The sequence below is a fragment of the Felis catus genome, chromosome A3, assembly GCF_018350175.1.
Source record: "Felis catus isolate Fca126 chromosome A3, F.catus_Fca126_mat1.0, whole genome shotgun sequence".
NCBI lineage: Eukaryota > Metazoa > Chordata > Mammalia > Carnivora > Felidae > Felis > Felis catus.
This window is the reverse complement of record NC_058370.1, coordinates 125,002,342-125,020,801: the sequence shown is the minus strand read 5'-3', so window position 1 is coordinate 125,020,801 and position 18,460 is coordinate 125,002,342. Positions and strand designations below refer to the sequence as shown.

The following is an 18,460-nucleotide window of genomic DNA, read 5'->3' as shown; positions in this document are numbered from 1 at the left end:
TGTATGGATGGCAAGAGAGAGAGAGAGAGATTATTTTTTTCTTTTTAAAAGGTAGATTCAAGAACTGTTAGGACACACCAACTGCCCCAGAAGCACGAACCTCATCTGGGGCAGAGCCTCGAAGGGCCCCCAGAACCGCTACATGATTCACTGTAGCTATTTCTTCCCCGAACTTCCATGAAGTCTGTGGCCCTTGACACAACACGGTCCTGATGAGGATGAATGGAAGGAAGTCCCTAGGTCTTAGGTCCTTGTAAGTAAAAATGGTCTGCAGCCCACCAGCGCACCTGGAGCCGACCCCCTGCAGGTGGCCCACCCTCCCACCTGGATGGCCTGGATGGCCCTGCCCAAGTCACCATTGCTCTCAGGGCAAGTGTCCGCCCCACCACCCCCCTGCTCCTCTGCCCCAGGCTCACTATTGCTGCTCCTATTCTCACCAGGGCTCCGGCGGGGGGGCACCCAAGCCAGCCTCTCACTGCCCCCAGGTCCATCAACGATGGGATGGAAGTGCCCTTGCGAAGTTTCCACACGGGTAGCCATGAGGGGACGCTCTCTCACAGGATCTTCCCAGGCTTCCTGGAGAGCAGCTGAGTGGCCAGGATCTTCTGTATGCATCTACCCCAAGCTTTCTGAAAAGCAAAACCTTCCACCTAGAGCTTGTGGATGAGAAGGGAAGAGCTCTTGTGGGTTCTTAGAGCCAGCTGTACCCAAGGCAGCCCCTGTCCCCCGCTTCAGCAGAGTTCTCTGCCCCCAACCAACTGGGCCAGACTGGCATGGCAAGGGGGAGGTGGGATGGCGAATAAAGGGCCCCCACCACAACCCACCTTCAGCTGGGCAGCACCTGTCCTTCCATCCATCTGCCCACCCCCCATTCAGGAGAGAGGCTGGGCCACCTGCAGGGAATCTGCTCCCCAGGATCCCCAGCCTGGAGTGTTGCCCTAAGTGATCCTGGTACCAGGGGCGTTGAGGGCTGCCACATTCCCCCCCCCCCATGCTGGAAGGTGACCCTACTTCTCCCATTTCAGACCCCTCTGGGGGGCTGCTCTCCCCCCAGAGGCCCAGCTGTCCTCCCGCTGTGGCTGTGTGCTGTGTGAACACACCCCGGGGAAACCCTGTGTTCCTGGCCTCTGTGCTGGGCTCTCACATGATCGACCAGCTGAGGGGACTTCCGAGGGGCTCTCGTTCAACTGCCCCAAGAAACAGGAGCCCAAGTCCCAAACTCAAACAATAGCCAAGGCGAGTCCCACATAACAACATGGAAGAACACCCAGGCCCTGCCCTTGTTGCTGAGGACGTCTGGGGAATCCGGCATTCCCTCCTGGGCACGTTCTGCCTCAGCTCCACACAGGCTGTTTTCCCAGCTGCAGAGTCCTCTTGTGTTTTAAGAGCAGAGAGCATGCATGGCTCCATCTTCGCCCTGACGGGGCCGACTTAATGAGCCCAGCAGCTCTGTAGGATGCACCAAGAAAAGTTGGGTCCCACCTCTAGTGGCTGTGACTTACACAGCCCCAAGACCACTACAGGAGTTCAGGTGAGGCAGCCCACAGGAAGATGGCACTCAGGTGAGGCTTAGGGGTGCTGATCTTCTAGGTGACAGTGATCGAGGTGGGATGGCGAAGCCGTTGGCCTGGCTGCAACGTAAGGGGGGTGGGAAGCCCGACCGGAGCCCCAGCATGGCCTGGATGTGGGGTCTGGGGATTTGAGGACACAGGGAGCTGCTGGCAGTTCTTAAACAGAGCAGGTGAGATTAGAAACTAGATCTTTTTTTTAAAGTAATCTCTATGCCCAATGTGGGGCTCAAACTCACGATCCCGAGATCAAGAGTCACCGGCTCTACTGACTGAGCCAGCCAGGCAGCCAGAAATTAGATCTTTATTTCTTGTCAGCTCATTTATTTGAGAGCGAGAGAAAGCACAAGTGGGGGAGGAACAGAGAGAGAGGAGAGAGGGAGGGAGAGAGCAAGAATCCAAAGCAGGCTCTGCACCACCAACACAGAGCCCAACACAGGGCCCAAACTCACAAGCCATGAGATCATGACCTGAGCTGAAGTCAGACGCTTAACGAGTGAGCCACCCGGGTGCCCCCAGAAATTAGATCTTTAAATCCTGAGCCTGTTCTGTGCTTCTCTACCTGCTCTGTTCTATCGTATGTTCCTTCCCTGCACACTTCCGCCTGTCTATCTACTAACAAGACACTAGGACCCCAGTCCCACGAACACATGTAGGACTTGGTCAGACCTCTCTACTCAACTCTCACCAAGTCTTCCCTGACCCTGGGACTTAAGTGCTTTCTTGCTCTTCTTGAACGTTGATAAATGATTCTCACTCACTGAACATAAAAGTGTGGGTTTGTAGTACCTGGTGACGCGACCATTTTACATGGACCCCAAGGGAAATTCTGAGAAGAGAACTACATGGAGGTGAGCAGAGCAGAGTGGGGTACAGTAGCTCGAGTGCCAGCCAGAATTCCGTGTCTCCAGGGACTGAAATTACTTCATTCATTCCATGGAATGAATAGGATATTTCCATGGAACAGAGTCCCTAAGTATTTAGGCCTGATCAGCCATGAACTAGATCTTTTCCTGGAAGCAACCGTTGGTTGTGTTAGAAGAAAAGAGAGTATTTAAGGTGAAGGGTCACAGGCCTACTAGCGCCGTATGCAATCTCTACCCATCAGGTGGCTTCCTACTGTTCCCTTGGGCACAAAAGTAGTGTCAAAGATGGTGCCCCAACCAGGCCCTCCTCCCTTAGGATGTCTTGGGAGAATCTACGTCCCAACAGAAAAGGCCATTCACATGAATGAACTGTCACAATGGGCAGATTTCCTGCTCTGGAAGATGTAACAGGATCATTGTAGGCATTTTCTGGGCAAACTCCAGGGAATGTGAGTGAACTGCAGAGGCCCTGCAGAGGAGGTGACCCAAAGGAGAGGCCAAATGCACATGACTGTGGGCAAGGGAGGCTCATGAGGTACACGGATAGGCTCTCTGAGCCTTGAAGGGTGGATGCTGTTTGGGCAGAGATGGAAGAAGAACATACTTGTGTGTATCTACCACATAAAGAACTCTACTGGTGTCAAGTGTCTATGAAGAGCTATGTGTCCATGGCCTCTGAAGCTCAGGACCCAGAGCAGTGGATGTCAGAGCACTGGCCGGCTGCACTCTCAGAGGGAGGACCAATGACCGGCTGGGCAATCCTCGTCCAGCTTGGTTTAATCTACTTACCTCTTTCCAATACAAGATATAGATGGCCCCACTCCAGAGGGCACGTTCAAAACCCAGATGTAAACCACATCACTTCTCCTGTGGTCTTCTGAAATCCTGGAGAAGGGAGCCACACCTATTTCACCTTGCCCACCTGGGAGGTCCTCACCTTTACCAGTCTTCCCTCCAATTAGGAAACTGCCATTTGGGCCAGAAAGTTCCACATGCAGGCCGCTTTCACCAGACCTCTCCTCTGAGCTCTGCTCAAGCAAGGGTAGCAAGAGCTGCAGAGTGTAGCTGTGCAGCTCATATAGGATATAGGACTCCAAGTGTGGCCCTGTGCCCAGTATTCCCTAGGGGGGATTACAGTCACAAGTTTTAGGCTGTATAGTGCTCTGCCTCATTGACTTAGTAAAACATCTAGTAGTTGCCTTGAGTTTGAAAGAAGTGGGAGAAGTGGGCATCACCACCTCTTTAGGAAGAATACATATGGGCTCATACTCACTTGACGTGAGTAACCAGTGCCCATTTCCTGCCTTGCATTCAGCTTTTAGCTCTTAAATCCAATGACACGGTCAACACCACTTCTGTCTGCCAGGCTCTGGAAGCTGTTACAAGCTATGGCAGATGGGGTGTGAGCCCCTGCTGGGAGGAAGATGGTACTGGTGAGCAGTGCAGCCAAACTGGGCTACAGCTCCAAGGACACTCAAGCCTTCCTGAAATGCCCTACTCCAGGAATGAGTCTGGAGTAACCTGGGTGAGCTTCCTCTGACCCTCGCGGAGCAAGGGAGGGGGTAGTTCTGGAAAAGACTTTGTAGTTGGCTTTTGAGAGCTCTGAGTGCATAGAACTCAGGAACCTCACTTCTCCCAACCCCAATTCTCTACCACCAGTTCCCCCTGAGGGGCTTTAGGAGAAAGCAAATGCATGTTGAGCACCAAGATGCACCCTTGAAATTGATTCTCCTTCCTCTGCCCCCACGGTTCTGCAAGACAAGCAGAAGCTGTGGTGGCACTGGACTAAGAGGGGCTTCATCACATAGCTGGTGTGGGGTGCAGCTGGCACCAGAGCCCCCGCCCCCTGATTCCCCACTGGCATTTCAGAACCCAGGGCTGAGCATGGATTTCTCACAGATTGCCATGTCCCCACCTCCAGCTCTCCTACAGATTTCCCACAAGATAAATCCTCTTTGTTAAGACCAAACCCTATCACTTGAGGGCCCTCTCACTAGCGTTAGTGGGAGAAGGAAGACCAAAGAGCATGATGACAAATGAACACCTAACACCTTAGCCTCAGAGGGCCAGGACTAGATAATAAACAAGAATGACCCTAACCTGAGTCTGCTGTCCCCATTCTGCACATTCCACAGAGCTACCTGGGCTACTAGCACTGCAATCTTGAGAACCAGTGTGTGACCGTCCCAGTGACTGGCTTGTTCTGCTATGGGGAGCTCTACCTGGACCTGAGTCCTGGGCTGGGACCTCAGGCCTCCTGAGGAATAACTCCCCATGTCTGCTGTTGACAGTACAACTCTTTTCCCCAGGGGTGCTATGGGTGAGTCCTGAGAGCGGTTGAGCTGGTGGGCCAAAGAGGGCAAGGAGAAGGTGTGCCGGCAGGGTCTGGGGCCATCAATCATAAAGGGATGTGTTGGCAGGCCACAAGGCAGTCGCCAGAATCTGAAGCATGTGTCCAAGCAGCAAGGTGCAGGCTTGAGCCATCTCTGTCTGGGTGCTCTCATGGAGAGAGCGTCCTGTGTCTCTAAGATAAGCCAGGGTCAGGATCATGAGGAATGGCCTGTGTTTGAGTGCATGGTGTGGCATTCTAACCCCGAGAACTAGAAGTGGCTTCTAGATCCTAGACCCCTCAGACAAGCAGACAACTCCTGGAAACCCTGGGCCCAATGGGCATAATCTGCCCTTGTGGTGAGGACTTCTGGGTCTCCCTCTGATGAAGAAGCTGGACCCAGCCGTGGGGAGGGTCCCAGGATCTTTTCCTCCAGAGGATGCAGGCCCAATTTGAGGTGGCTCTGAAGAAAGCAGATACACTAGAGACCCTAGAAGCCTTCTCTATGGAGTATGTCTATCCCTCTTCAGACCTCATTCTTAAGTAGATAGGCCTCTGGCTTTCCACTCATGTGGCCTCCTGCTTGGTGTTTCAAGAGGACTCCTTGGCCTCCAACATCATTGTGTCCTGTTAGATCCATGATCTTCACACTGCCTGTTCCATCTTCCAACACTGTCTTCAGAACCATTGCTTGCTCACCTTCATAAGCCACAGCATCAGCTTTCATGCTGGATGAAGAATGTTTTGAGCATCTGCCTTGGTGGAATCTGTTTGCAGACTCACTGGTCTCTCTGCCCCACTGATGAAGATGAACTAGACCATCACATCTCAAACTCACTTTACATCACTCCCATACCTTCTTTGTGAAAAGTACCCCCCTCTCTTCCTAGGTGAATTCTCATATTCTGTCTCTTCCACAAATTCTTCCTCTTCCTTCCCTCACTCCCAACTCTTTTCCCTTTAAACTCTTGTAATCACAGAGTCACAGCCATATTCTACCTTGGTTGATTATTTGTCCTTAATTGTTTACCATTATTTTCCCTTTCATATGGATTTCTTTGAAGGTAGGGCCATGCTCTCTGCCTCTGATAACATTTAGCCTTGGCATTCCACTCTTAAAATGTGTGTGGAAATGAGTCAAGTACCTTGTTTGTTCACCAAACTCAAGGGCCTAAGGATACAACCTAAATCAGTATGCCTGAGGTCAGTTGTGATAAGACTTCAGGTAGGGAGCCAATCCTATATGACAGCAGCAAAGAGGTTCAGTCCAGATCTTGTCCACACAGTCCCGGATAAAGTGGGAAAGGCCTTGGTCAGAGCATGGTTGGGGAGCAGAAATGGCCATGGGAACTAGTGTGTTTCCCCAACGGGAATGTGGCCATCTCCACTATGATGGCCTCTGACTCTTCCACTGACATGAACAAGGGCACACTGAAGGACCACACCTGCAAACCAAGAGAGTCTAGCAGAAACCAAGCCTTCTTCCAGTTCATATCACTGTTACAGTATCTCTGTGGAGGTAAGGCAAGGGTCACCTGCTCTTTCCAGTTCTTGGAACGCTTAGATGGTATTCCTTCTCAGTCCCATGTTCTCAGTATACCCTAACACCTTGTATTATTTACTGTGAAGGTGACTATGTTTTATATGAAAATGAAGTCATCTATGAGAAGAAAGCTCTTAATGTAAAGGGATGGCCCACAATACCAGACTACAGGTAAGATGGCCACTCTCTGCATGAAGGTCAGTTGTATCCCTAAGCTTAGCCCCACTGTTATCCCCACCTCCATCTAAAGCGAATCCACCTGATTATGGAAGGGAACACTGAAGAAGAGTTTGTGGAAGGAACTCAAAATGTCAGAATGCTTTAGATTCCATGGTTGATTTTCTTTTTATTTTTGAGCTATTATTTTATCTTATTTCCTCATCAGATACTTATTCATGTTGGTGGTATAATGTAAATTGGGAAAATATTGAGTGACCCTCTCCTTTAGAAGATTAAGTGATGTTGCTAAAAACAAATTATCACATGACTAGATCATGATCCATCAAGAATATAGCCAATCACCCAATGGAAAAGACCAGTAGAATAAATCTCTGCAGTAAGCTGTCTGTACTGGGCTCAAACCCCAACTCTGTCATCTTTGTCATTTATAAGCTGAGACCTTGGTGACATCTCTAACCCTGTATGGTCCTCAGGTCCCCCTGACCATGAAGCGAGTTACCTTGAGTCCTCTTTTGTTCTGCAATTCCAGAAACCAAAGAACTTGCTCTTGGTTTCACTCTCATCCTAGATTAATGCTATTCTGCTACTACTCAGTTAAAGAAACACTAACCCAAGTGGGCAGGCATGAGGACAGGCCAAGGATGAAAACTGTTCTGCCACCAGGAGATGGCTCAGTGGGGTTGCAGTCCCAGATCAGCGGTCAATGGATGGCTGGAGGACTGAGGTAGAACTTCCCTTGAGCATTTCCACCCAGTTGCCCTTGGTTTGACACTCATTCAGCAGGGCCCAGGAGGGGCCAACAGACACTGGAGATCCACACAAGAGTAGCCAAAGGTAAGGGTATTCTGGAGGCAAGATGGCAGAAAAAGAAAGTTCTCCATGAATATACCAAATGCTTCCCTTCCTAGGATGAGTCCTTCACCAGGTTCTACAGTGGGGAAATGACACCATGAGTCAGCCATTGGAGTTGGTATTCTTTGAGGTGGAACTAATGAACTTTGTGGATGCCATGGCAGAATTACTCCTGGACAAGTGCTGTCAGTGTCACCAGAATTTGACAGGAGCCCCAAGTGGAGCATCATTGTAAATGGGCAACACACTCACCTAAAAGCTGAGCGGAGCAGAACCAGAAAGCCAATCCTAATGGATATGATAGCCCAAGATCCCGTAAGGACATGTCATGTGTCAGAGCAAGACCCCCAATCTTCCAGTGAATCTCAGTGCTACCTGAGCCTACCAAAAGACCTATCCATTCCTTCTGAGCAATTTCTCAATCAAGATCTTCCCCTGAAGAAGTTCCCTCCAGCCCTGTGGAGGCTTCCTTGAGTGAAAAGAAGGGGCCAGGATGGACTGAAGGCAAATGCTGATGGATGCAAGATTTCTCCAGAGTGCCCCACACCTTGTCTCCAAATTCTTCCTGGCAGCTGCAGAGAGTAACCTGTTGGAGGTAGACTTTTACCCTCTTTCCCAGAGTGAGAGTCCTACACCCCTCCTTGGTCAGGAGGCTGGTGGTAAAGCATGTGGCATCTGGACCCAGAAAGGGGAATTCTGGGAAAACCACAAAGGGCCAACCAAGAATCTAGACTCCCAGTTATATGGACAGTTTGGTAACACTGAGGAAAGTCCCTGTGGAGCCCCAGGTCCCATGTACTGTCTAGGTTTTCTGTAAGAGATCTGGCTCACACATACTGCTTGTGATTTGGCATCAATGTCCAGAGGTCAGGTCCAACAGATGGTAGGTAACTAGTAACTAGGATTAAGCATGGTGGGAGGCAGTCTGCCATAAGTTGGACTTCTAGGAGATCTGCTTACCCAGCTACTACCTGTGTGACCTGGAACAGTCATTTCTCCACTTTGAACCTTACCACCTCCTTCTGCAAAATAGTAACTTGAACCTCATTAAGGTTACTGAAGACTTTAGAAGTGTTGGTAAAGCATTCAATACATTGACTTTCTGTTAGGGAGTCTCCACTGTTCTTCACTCTTGTTCTCGCATATGTCTACACTGCCTGGCCCCAGTCTGCCTATACCTGAACCCTATGGGGCATTTTCCGGGCCAGTGCTCTCCTCAGGGGAGAAGAAGAGGTGAGAGCGAAGCCCTCTCATGTTGTACAGTGGTGACACTGAGAAGTTCTGTCCACAGTCCTCCCACAAACATCTCCCCCTCTCCCTTCCATCCTCCCAGATGAGCCCAACCTTTTGAGAGCTGCCTTGAGCCCTGACTGAACTCTGAACTAACCTTTCTTCAGAGCTCTCTGAATAGCACTCTGCATCAACGCTGCATCTGCGCAGGCCCATTTCGTTCTATCAGCCCAAGGAACTCCTGCTTGAAGGGGGCTTGCATGCTGATCCGGGTGAGTTCTAAAGACTCTTTGGCCAAAACCACTTGGCTCGCACCCATCAAGCTTGTCTAGTGTCTGGCTATGCTAATTTTCAGGCATTTTATGAGACGTTTAACAAGTCTGGTTATCCATCTAGGAGAAGGAAGTCCTGCAAGAAAGTCCACATGAGTCCAAAATCTCAGTCTTCCTGCCTCAGTGACAGCCCCACCCCACATCCACCTGGAACTCAGGCCAGGAAAATGTACTTGACTATCCATCCTGGGTTCAGTGACTGTGGGGGCAATGTGCCTGCTAGCCAGATGGTCAAGATCTGAGGGGGAGACTTTAGAAAGCATGTCACCTGAGACCCCTGCCAACCCTGAGACCCTGTCTTTTGCCTCTTCACGGAGCAGCACCCAAAAATCCTGGCCGTGGTCCTGGCTGGCTATCTGCTTCCGCATCACAGTGGTGGCCACTGTGCTGAACCTATCCAAGATGGCCTGTAAGTCATTCCATGGATGACAACTGATTTTAAGTATGATAAACATATCTATCCAAGCACACAGTGGCCCCGCTACACCATAGGGATCTTGCCTCCTTCCTTAACAAAGGAGAGCTCTCCGTGCTCCACAGCAGAAGCCCTCCAAGTGGGGCTCATGGCCTAGAGGCCATCAGCAGGGGAGAGAACTGCCCAGGAAACAGCTTCCGATGACAGTTTTCAGCAGCTTGGTCAGCCTGACCCCACTTTCTCACGACTCTGCCCACCTGTGAGGGACAGTCATGTCCTATAGAGACTACTTATAAGTCCAACTATCCCACTGTTCCACATGAGTGTTTGCCAGGGGTGCCCACACGACCATCCTCAACCCCTAGGGTCAATATTTAACTCAACTCTGGGAGTTCACGGCACACAGTCTAGCTCTGGAGATTACCTTTGGCATGGCTCTCGCTTCCTGAACATGTGATCTGGTGCCTGAAATGTGGGCCTATTGTTTCTGGGGCCCTTGCTGGCCAGGTCCTGGAGCAGTCTCAGAAGAGAGTGGTAAGAACGTCTCTCTGGGGCCCATTCCAGAGCTTGTCCCACTTCCAGATGATGCTGTAATGGACTGAGCCCTCAACCCGGCCCCCACTCTGCTTCCTGGCCCACGTAACTTTCTCAGGAGGGCAATGTTTCTCACTGTAAAAATGGGTGGTCCATCTTGTTAACCCAGCTGAGCATCATGTGTTGGTTAGCTATAAGGGCCAAGGTAGGATGGCTGGGGAGCAGCTCTTAGCCTTGACGATTAAGAGCCCTGGCCTCAGAAGTCCCTATTGGGGCTGCAACCCCTGCTGGGCCATAAGGGCTTTAAGAGGCTGGCTTCTCCCCGGTGAGGACCTCAGGCCCCCAGGTCATGATCAAAGTTTTAGAAACACCAAAAGCATTGAAGAAGAGGAAGAAGACAGTTTAAGTACAAATATTAGTTTATATAAAGGAGATTCTTACAGGGGCCCTAAGAAGACAGGATTTGCATGTGGTCACTAACACTTGAAGTGCTTTGAAAAGCAAAAGGCCCTAAGTAGCGGGGATAAACCGACGGGTATAAGAACTCAGAGAAGGGAGAAGAGCTCTGAGGACCACGAGAAAGGCTTCAGCAAAGAAGTAGTAATCCAGAGCCTTCTCGAGGGTGGGGGGGTGGGGGGGGGGGGAGGGGGCTCTAAGCCTGAGGAGGGCCAGGTGAAGCACACCCTGCTCCTGGTGTGTGGACGGTGGCCGTGACCCAAGGCTGTTGCAGCCAGACTGCTGGGAGGGACAGAAGAGGCTTACTCCCTGGCTCCTGAGCCCTCCTCCCAGGTGGGTGGGGCCCGCCTAGCAGTGCCCTCCTCACATCCCTCTCCCCCCTAATCTCTTGCAGTGCCCCCACCCCTCAGCCACCTCCCTGAGCAGTGGCGTCTAGAGCCCAGCCATGTCTTCCCTTCCCTCACTGTCTCGGGAGAAGCCCACGTTCAGCCTGTGCTTCTCTCGTCCCCTCCTCACTGTGAGTCTCACCTGGGACCATAGCAACCTCCCCACCACAGCCTGGCAGTGCAGTGTGGGCAGGTGAGGCATCCTAGTTCTAAGGCTCCGTTGTCGGAAAAGCATTCCACTCTCTCTAAACTAAATCCTCCAACCTAGTCCCTCTTCCAAAGAAGCCCAGCATCCCCTCTGAATGTGCCTGTCTGTCTGATTCGAACCCCAGTGCTATTTACTGGGCCCTTCGGGACACCAGGGATGCTGGGCTGAGAGAACTGGAAGGCAGGCAGGCCACTCCCACACCTCCCCTTCCCCAGGCCCACTCAGGCAGCTTGTTCTTGGACCCCATGAAACTTGTATCCTTAAAATAAAGTCCCTTTTGACTTAAGCTGAATCTGAATAAGTTTTGATCCTTGCACCTAAATTTGTCCCAAGGTGGAAACAGCAGGGGTTGTCTTCCCCAATGGCTGAGTTACTTGTCTTCTTGTTTGTCAACCTCTTAGTCTGGGCTAAAGCACAACCAGACAACACTCTACTCTTGGAGACCAGTGTTCTGCATTAAAATGCAGGGTGATGGCAAAGATTAGTTGGCCATACATTTGTGGGTCCAATTCTAGGCTCTCTATTCAATTCTATTGGTCTATGTGTCTGTTTTTGTGCCAATACCATACTGTCTTGATGATTACAGCTTTGCAGTACAGGCTGAAGTCCAGGATTCTGATGCTTCCAGCTTTGGTTTTCTTTTTCAACATTACTTTGGCTATTCAGGGTCTTTTGTGGTTCCATACAAATTTTAGGATTGTTTGTTCTAGCTCTGAGAAGAATGCTGGTGCTATTTTGATTGGGATTGCATTGCAAGTGTAGATTGCTTTGGGTAGTATCGACATTTTAACAATATTTGTTTTTCCAATCCATGAGCATGGAATGTTTTTCCAACTCTTTGTGTCTTCTTCAATTTCTTTCATACGTTTTCTATAGCAGGAAAGAGTATCCAATGGAAAAAAAGACAGTCTCTTTAGCAAATGGTGCTGGGAGAACTGGACAGCAATATGCAGAAGAATGAAACTGGACCACTTTCTTACACCATGCACAGAAACAAACTCAAAATGGATGAAAGACCTAAATGTGTGACAGGAAACCATCAAAATCCTAGAGGAGAAAACAGGCAACAACCTCTTTGACCTCAGCCACAGCAACTTATTACTTGACACGTCTCTGAAGGCAAGAGAAATAAAAGCATAAATGAACTACTGGGACCTCATCAAGATAAAAAGCTTCTGCACTGCAACGGAAACAATCAACAAAACTAAAAGGCAACCAGTGGAATGGGAGAAGATATTTGCAAATGACATATCGGATAAAGGATTAGTATCCAAAATCTATAAAGAACCTACCAAAATCAACACCTGAAAAACAAATAATCCAGTGAAGAAATGGCCAGAAGACACAAATAGTCACTTTTCCAAAGAAGACATCCAGATGGCCAACACATGAAAAGATGCTCAACATTGCTCATCTCAGGGAAATACAAATCAAAACCACACTGAAATACCACCTTACGCTGATCAGAGTGTCTAAAATTAGGAACTTAGGAAACAACAGATGTTGGTGAGGATGTAGAGAAACGGGGACCCTCTTGCACTACTGGTGTGAATGCAAACTGGTGCAGCCGCTCTGGAAAACAGTGTGGAGTTTCCTCAAAAAATTCAAAATAGAATTACCCTACAACCCAGCAATAGCACTGCTAGGAATTTATCCAAAGGCTACAGGAGTGCTGACTCATAAGGGCACATGTACCCCAATGTTTAAGGCAGCACTGTCAACAATTGCCAAATTATGGAAAGAGCCCAAATGTCCATCTACTGATGAATGGGTAAAGAACATGTGGTTTATATATACAACGGAATACTACTCGGCAATGAGAAAGGATGAAATCTTGCCATTTGCATCAACATGGATGGAACTGGAGGGTATTATGCTAAGTGAAATAAGTCAGTCAGTGAAAGATATCATATGTTCCCATTCATATGTGGAATTTGAGAAACTTAACGGAAGACCGTGGAGGGAGGGAAGGAATAAAAAAAGTTACAAACTGAGAGGGAATCAAACCATAAGAGACTCTTAAATTCAGAGAACAGGGCGCCTGGGTGGCTCAGTCGGTTGAGCGTCTGACTTCAGCTCAGGTCATGATCCTGCGGTTTGTGAGTTCGAGCCCCGCATCAGGCACTGTGCTGACAGCTCAGAGCCTGGAGCCTGCTTCCAATTCTGTGTCTCCCTCTCTCTTTGCCCCTCCCCTGTTCGCGCTCTGTCTCTCAATAATAAATAAACATTAAAAAAAAATTCAGAGAACAAATTGAGCGTTGATGGGGGTGCCAGGGAGAGGAGAAAATGGGTGATCGGCATTGAGGAGGGCACTTGTTGGGATGAGCACTGGGTGTTGAACAGAAGTAATGAATCGTGGGAATCTACTGAAACCAAGAGTACACTGTATACTCTGTATGTTAGCTAACTTGACAATAAATTGTATTATAAATAGATAGATAGATAGATAGATAGATAGATAGATGGATGAAGGCAGTGTGATGGGAGCTGGCCATCAGCAGGCAGCCTGGGGCTGTGGACTCCATCCCATGTCACCAAAGAATCAGGAGGCAGCCACCTGCCCTGGGGCCAGCACAGTCAGCTGAGCAAAGCAGGCCTGACTCAGGCCTTGTGGCAGCCAGAGTGGTTCCTGTCAAGACTGCCTGTACCCTGGGACGAGGAGGAGCAAAAAGAGGAGGAGTAGTTTTGCTCAGATTGAGGGGGTTCCAAGGATGCTGGACTTCCCGTCTCAAAATCAAGAAAGTCCTGGGCAAAGCAGCACAAGCTGGTCGCCCCAGAGGCAGCTCAGGTGCAAGGAGAGGAAGAACCTGGGACTTTCTAAAACGTTGACCCCTGCCTAATTAAAGGCTAATTGAAACCTAAGTTGAGTCAGGACTCTTCCCTTTTTGGTAAAATAGAAATACCGTCAGTTTGGAAGGGACATCATGAGGCTTAAGTGAGAACCAATGGAAGATGACAGGCATTTGTTTACTAGAAGTTTCTCTAACTAGTCCTTGACCCTAATCCCAGTAGCATTCCTCCTCTTCCACCTCCAGTTCTATGTGAATTTCCATTCTCCTTCCCATGTTCACAGGTAAAATTATAACCCACATTTACATGGGTGGAAACACCATTAAGTCTCTATTAGCCTTTCTCTTCTACCCTCCCGAAGTTCTTTATAGCAGCTTCCTTTCCCGCAGTCCCCAGCTAGGGCCCCACAACTTACCTGGGCCTTGGGGCATCCTTTCTACTCAGGGGTGTGAGCTGGGTCCCTGTGTACATAATGCTTCTTTGCATCGCGTTTCTGAACTCTTGCACAACTCATCACAGGGCTGGGCCTATGGGCTCCCACTCTGGGGATGGCCCCGGGGAAAAGAATTGCATCTTGAAGCAGTCTACAGTTGGCGTCGGGATCAATGAAAGCAAGTATAACTTCACTAACTGCAAGTCACTGTTATTCTTTTAAAAAAAATTTTAACGTGGGCGCCTGGGTGGCTCAGTCGGTTAAGCCACCCACTTGGGCTCAGGTCATGATCTCGCGGTTCGTGAGTTCGAGCCCCGCGTCGGGCTCTGTGCTGACAGCTCGGAGCCTGGAACCTGCTTCGGACTCTGTGTGTGTCTCTCTCTCTGCCCCTCCCCCACTCACGCTCTGTCTCTCTTTCCTTCAAAAATAAATAAACGTTAAAAAATTTTTAACATTTTTTTAGCAGAGCAGAGCATGAGCTAGGTTCATGCTTGGTTAAAAAAAAAAAATTTAAATTTAAAATTTAAAAAGGCACCATCCTGGTGAGTGATGTCAATCACGAGGGATGCTGTGCATGTGTCGGGGTAGAAGGTTTATGCATCATCTCTGTAGTTTCCTCTTAATTTTGTTGCAAAGCTAAAACTCTACAAGATAAAGTCTTTTAAATAAGCAAATGATACGTAAATAAAAATAAAGGAGTAGATGATTTCTCAAGTTCCTTCCACCTCAAGTGTCATATGACTCCGATTAAAATTATATGCCCATTAAGCAACTCAAAAGGAATGATGTCTAGAAATGTGAAAGCTAGCAGACGGAGGAGGAAGAGCACTCGAGGCAAGGCCCCCCCCCCCCCACAAGCCCGGGACTGCTGGCTGTGGCCTTAATTGATGATGATGGAACACAGCAGTGTTTTATGAGAGCCCGTGAGTAGGGAGCCTGAGGAGGCTATACATTAGTCATGTCTGAAAATCCTTCTCGCTGATGCTGGAAGCCAACAGAACTAGCCACTGGTACTTGCCCAGAGGAAGGACTTATTGATCCAGTAAAAGGAACAGTTAGCCAGCATTGCTTTATTTGGTCAATAGCAATGACCTTTTTTCCAGAGAGGAAATCCCACATAAACTATTGGAGACAAAATTTTGGATCAAGGCAGGTCCCGACGTGATAACTCAATATTACCCATTGTGCAAAATTCTGTGGTACCGATTTGGTCTCCAGTTGGAGACAGGAAACAACACCCCACCCTCTCCAAAAACCTGAAATCCGTGAGAGACTCAGCAGAACAAAGGGAAGTCTCCCTCCTCTGTACTCTCCTCCTCTCCCCTTCTCCACATGCTTGAATAGAACAGATGGGGGAGGCGACACTGATCAGTCATCTCTGGACATCAGGCGTCCATGCTCACACCTGGGCCAAGTGCCAGAGACACACACACAAATACAGTTCCCGTCCTCAGGGTCCTCCGCTTGAAGGGGGAGAGAAACACCCAGAACATGAAAGAGCAAAATTAAATGCTGAGCTGAAGGATATAGGCAAGTGGCTCTCACCTTGAGTGGGCAGCAGCCTCTTCCGGGGGTGCCAGTGAAACGCAGAAGGCTGCCTACCCCCTGACCAAGGGAGTCGGGTTCAGTGGGCCTGGGGTGGGGTCCAGATATTTGCTCTCTGACAGGTTCCTTGGCGCTGCTGGTCTGGTGAGCACACTCTGGGAACCCTGAGATACAGACCCAGTTGATGCCAACACCACGGCTGTGTGGGCCGCATTCAGTGGCAACGATGCTCCGTCTAGACCATAATGAAACATTGGAGAATAAGGAGAGGAGTCTGGGCTGATCTTGGCAGGGAAGGGCTAATGGTAGTTCTCGAAGCTTAAAGAATGGGCAGGATTTGAATAAATGAGGGAAGCAACACTGAGAGAGAACACTGTGAGCAGAGACAGACAGGTGGGAGTGGGAATAACAAGGGGAGAGAAGTAGACACGGGCCATTGCCACATGCTGGCATCCGCGACAGATACAGGCTTGGGCTCCGCATGCAGACGCCTCACTCCATTCTCCCTCCGCCTCTCCTCCCCATTCAAGAGGCTGCTCCAATTCCAAGAAGTCTACTGGCAGCTGGTCTTCATAATGGAAATGATTATCGTTCTGCGAGCCCCACTGACAGCTCCCAATCCTGCCGGCTCAGCCAACTTGGATGGCGTCTCACCTGGCTTGTTGTAATGGCCTGTTGCTTGGCAGCCTGAAATGACTCCCACTTTTCTGTTCAGCCTCAATCCAGAGGAGACTCTGTCCTCCAAGAGTTGAGTGTCTTGAAGGCACACGGGGTGGTTATGGACTTCTCAGCAGACAGCCAGGAAAACCCAGAATGTTTTGGAGGGTGCTTAGTCACGAGCCCCTGTCCTGATTCGGCCTGAAGAAAGGGAAGGAAGGTCCCTTTCTTCCCTCCCCTCCCTTGGAAATCTTTACTTTACAGGTTCATTCCAACAAAATGTTTGCTGCTCCTTCTACAGAGTAGAACACAAAGGCATATGTGTAAAACACAGATCATTTGGAAACTGAACTAACAGTCATTAGGTGCTGGCTTAGTTTCCCAGGGTTTTGGTAACAAAGCACCACAAACTGGGGGGCTGAAAACAACGGAAATGTATTCTCTCCCAGTTCTGGAGATTCAACGTCTGAAATCAAGGTTCACCAGGGCCATGCTCCCTCTGGACACCCTAGGCGAGGATCTTTTCTTGCCCTCCCCCAGCTTATGGTGGCCCCAGGCGGTCCTTGGCTTGTGGTCTCTGCTCCCATATTCACACGGCCTTCTCCCCTGTGTCTGTGTCCAAATTCCTTCTTCTGTGGACATCAATCATATTGGATTAAGGGCCCACCCAGCTCCAATATGACCTCACCTTAACTAGTTACATGTGCAACAGCCCACTTCCCAAATAGCTTCACATTCTAAGGTACTGATGGTTAAGACTTCTGCATATCTTTTTGGGGGACACAATTCAACCCATAACAGGCACCTGTTATAAAGCCATATTAAAACATAAAGTCCCTGCTGAATTAACCTTGCCTTCTAGAGGACTTCTTCCTCTAAACTAGAACAGTGAGTTGTTTTAAATAAAATAAAAACAACTATACATCAGGCTCTTTCCAAGATCGGGAAACAAGGGATCAAACACTTGTTCACGCCACACCTAGTAGCCACCAACGAATCTGCCAGAGCTAAACAGCAAGTGAATTAGCAGATTTGATAAGTAATGCATTCATCCATTCAACACATTGGAGACCCTTCCGTGTGCCAGGCTCTGTTGTAGGTGCTGGTGATGGAGCAGTGGGCAGGGCAGACAAACACCCCTACCCTGGAGCAGACTTACCTTCCAGTGGGAGAAGACTGGGAGGCACAAGGAATCCACACACGGCGCCGGCCCCGGTGCCGGCAGAGAAAGTGAGATGAGGGGGTCAGTTGGACTTGTAGGGCAGATGCGGGCCACCGTGAGGTGAAGTGATCAAAGGCCTTTAGGAGGGGAGGGCCTCAGGATGAGGGGCGGGAGGGAGCCGCAAGCACAAAGTGCCTTTGGGAGAAACCTGCTTTTCTACAGACAAGCCACTATGGGGTGAGAGCCAAGGCAGACCAGTTGGGAGACCTGCACAGAAAGAGGGGGCAGTAAGGGGGCCTGGGGTGGTAGCAGAGGAGGAGGCGAGAATCACGTGGCTCAGGGTCTGTGCAGCTGCTGGAGCGGGGGTTCTGGGGTGAGGGATCTGGGGTGTGGGGCGGGGTCTGGGGCGGGGGAGTCTGGAGCGGGGGACGGTTCCGGCAGGGGTTTTAGGGCAAGGGCGTTGTGGGGCGGGGTCTGGGTCTGGGGCGTCCTGGGGCAGGAGGGGTCTAGGGCAGGGGTCCGGAGCAGGGAAGTCTGGGGCGAGGGGGTGGGGTGAGGGGGTGAGGGGGTGGGGGGTGGGGGCGTTCTGGGGTCGGTGGAGGTCTGGGGCAGGGGTCTGGAGCAGGGGAGTCTGGGGTGAGGGGGTGGGGGGGTGGGGGCGGTCTGGGGCAGGGGTCTGGAGCAGGGAAGTCTGGGGTGAGGGAGTGGGGTGAGGGGGTGGGGTGAGGGGGTGGGGGGGTGGGGGCGTTCTGGGGTCGGTGGAGGTCTGGGGCAGGGGTCTGGAGGGGGGAAAAGGGGCGGAGTAGTCTGGGTCTGGGGTCTGGCTCCAGCAGCAGCGGGGAGCGGAGTGGGGAGGCCCAGGAGCTCAGACTCTCACAAGCTTAGGTTGCGCTGTGGCAACTGTAACCTTAAAAAGAGCGCTCTGAAGAAGTGGAAATAGGTTCAGGCAGATGTGGTGTCAAAAGGATATATAC

The 18,460-nt window shown here is 50.2% G+C and overlaps 1 long non-coding RNA gene across 1 annotated transcript in view; it reads right to left on the bottom strand.

Annotated features, from left to right (window-relative positions):
- The window catches only part of LOC123384598, a 28,043-nt gene extending 10,178 nt beyond the window's left edge, over nucleotides 1-17,865 (bottom strand). Inside the window, exon 1 of the long non-coding RNA XR_006595937.1 lies at nucleotides 17,484-17,865. This is a non-coding gene — a long non-coding RNA (uncharacterized LOC123384598). The remainder of the gene's footprint in view (nucleotides 1-17,483) is intronic.
- Nucleotides 17,866-18,460: the final 595 nt, after the last annotated feature.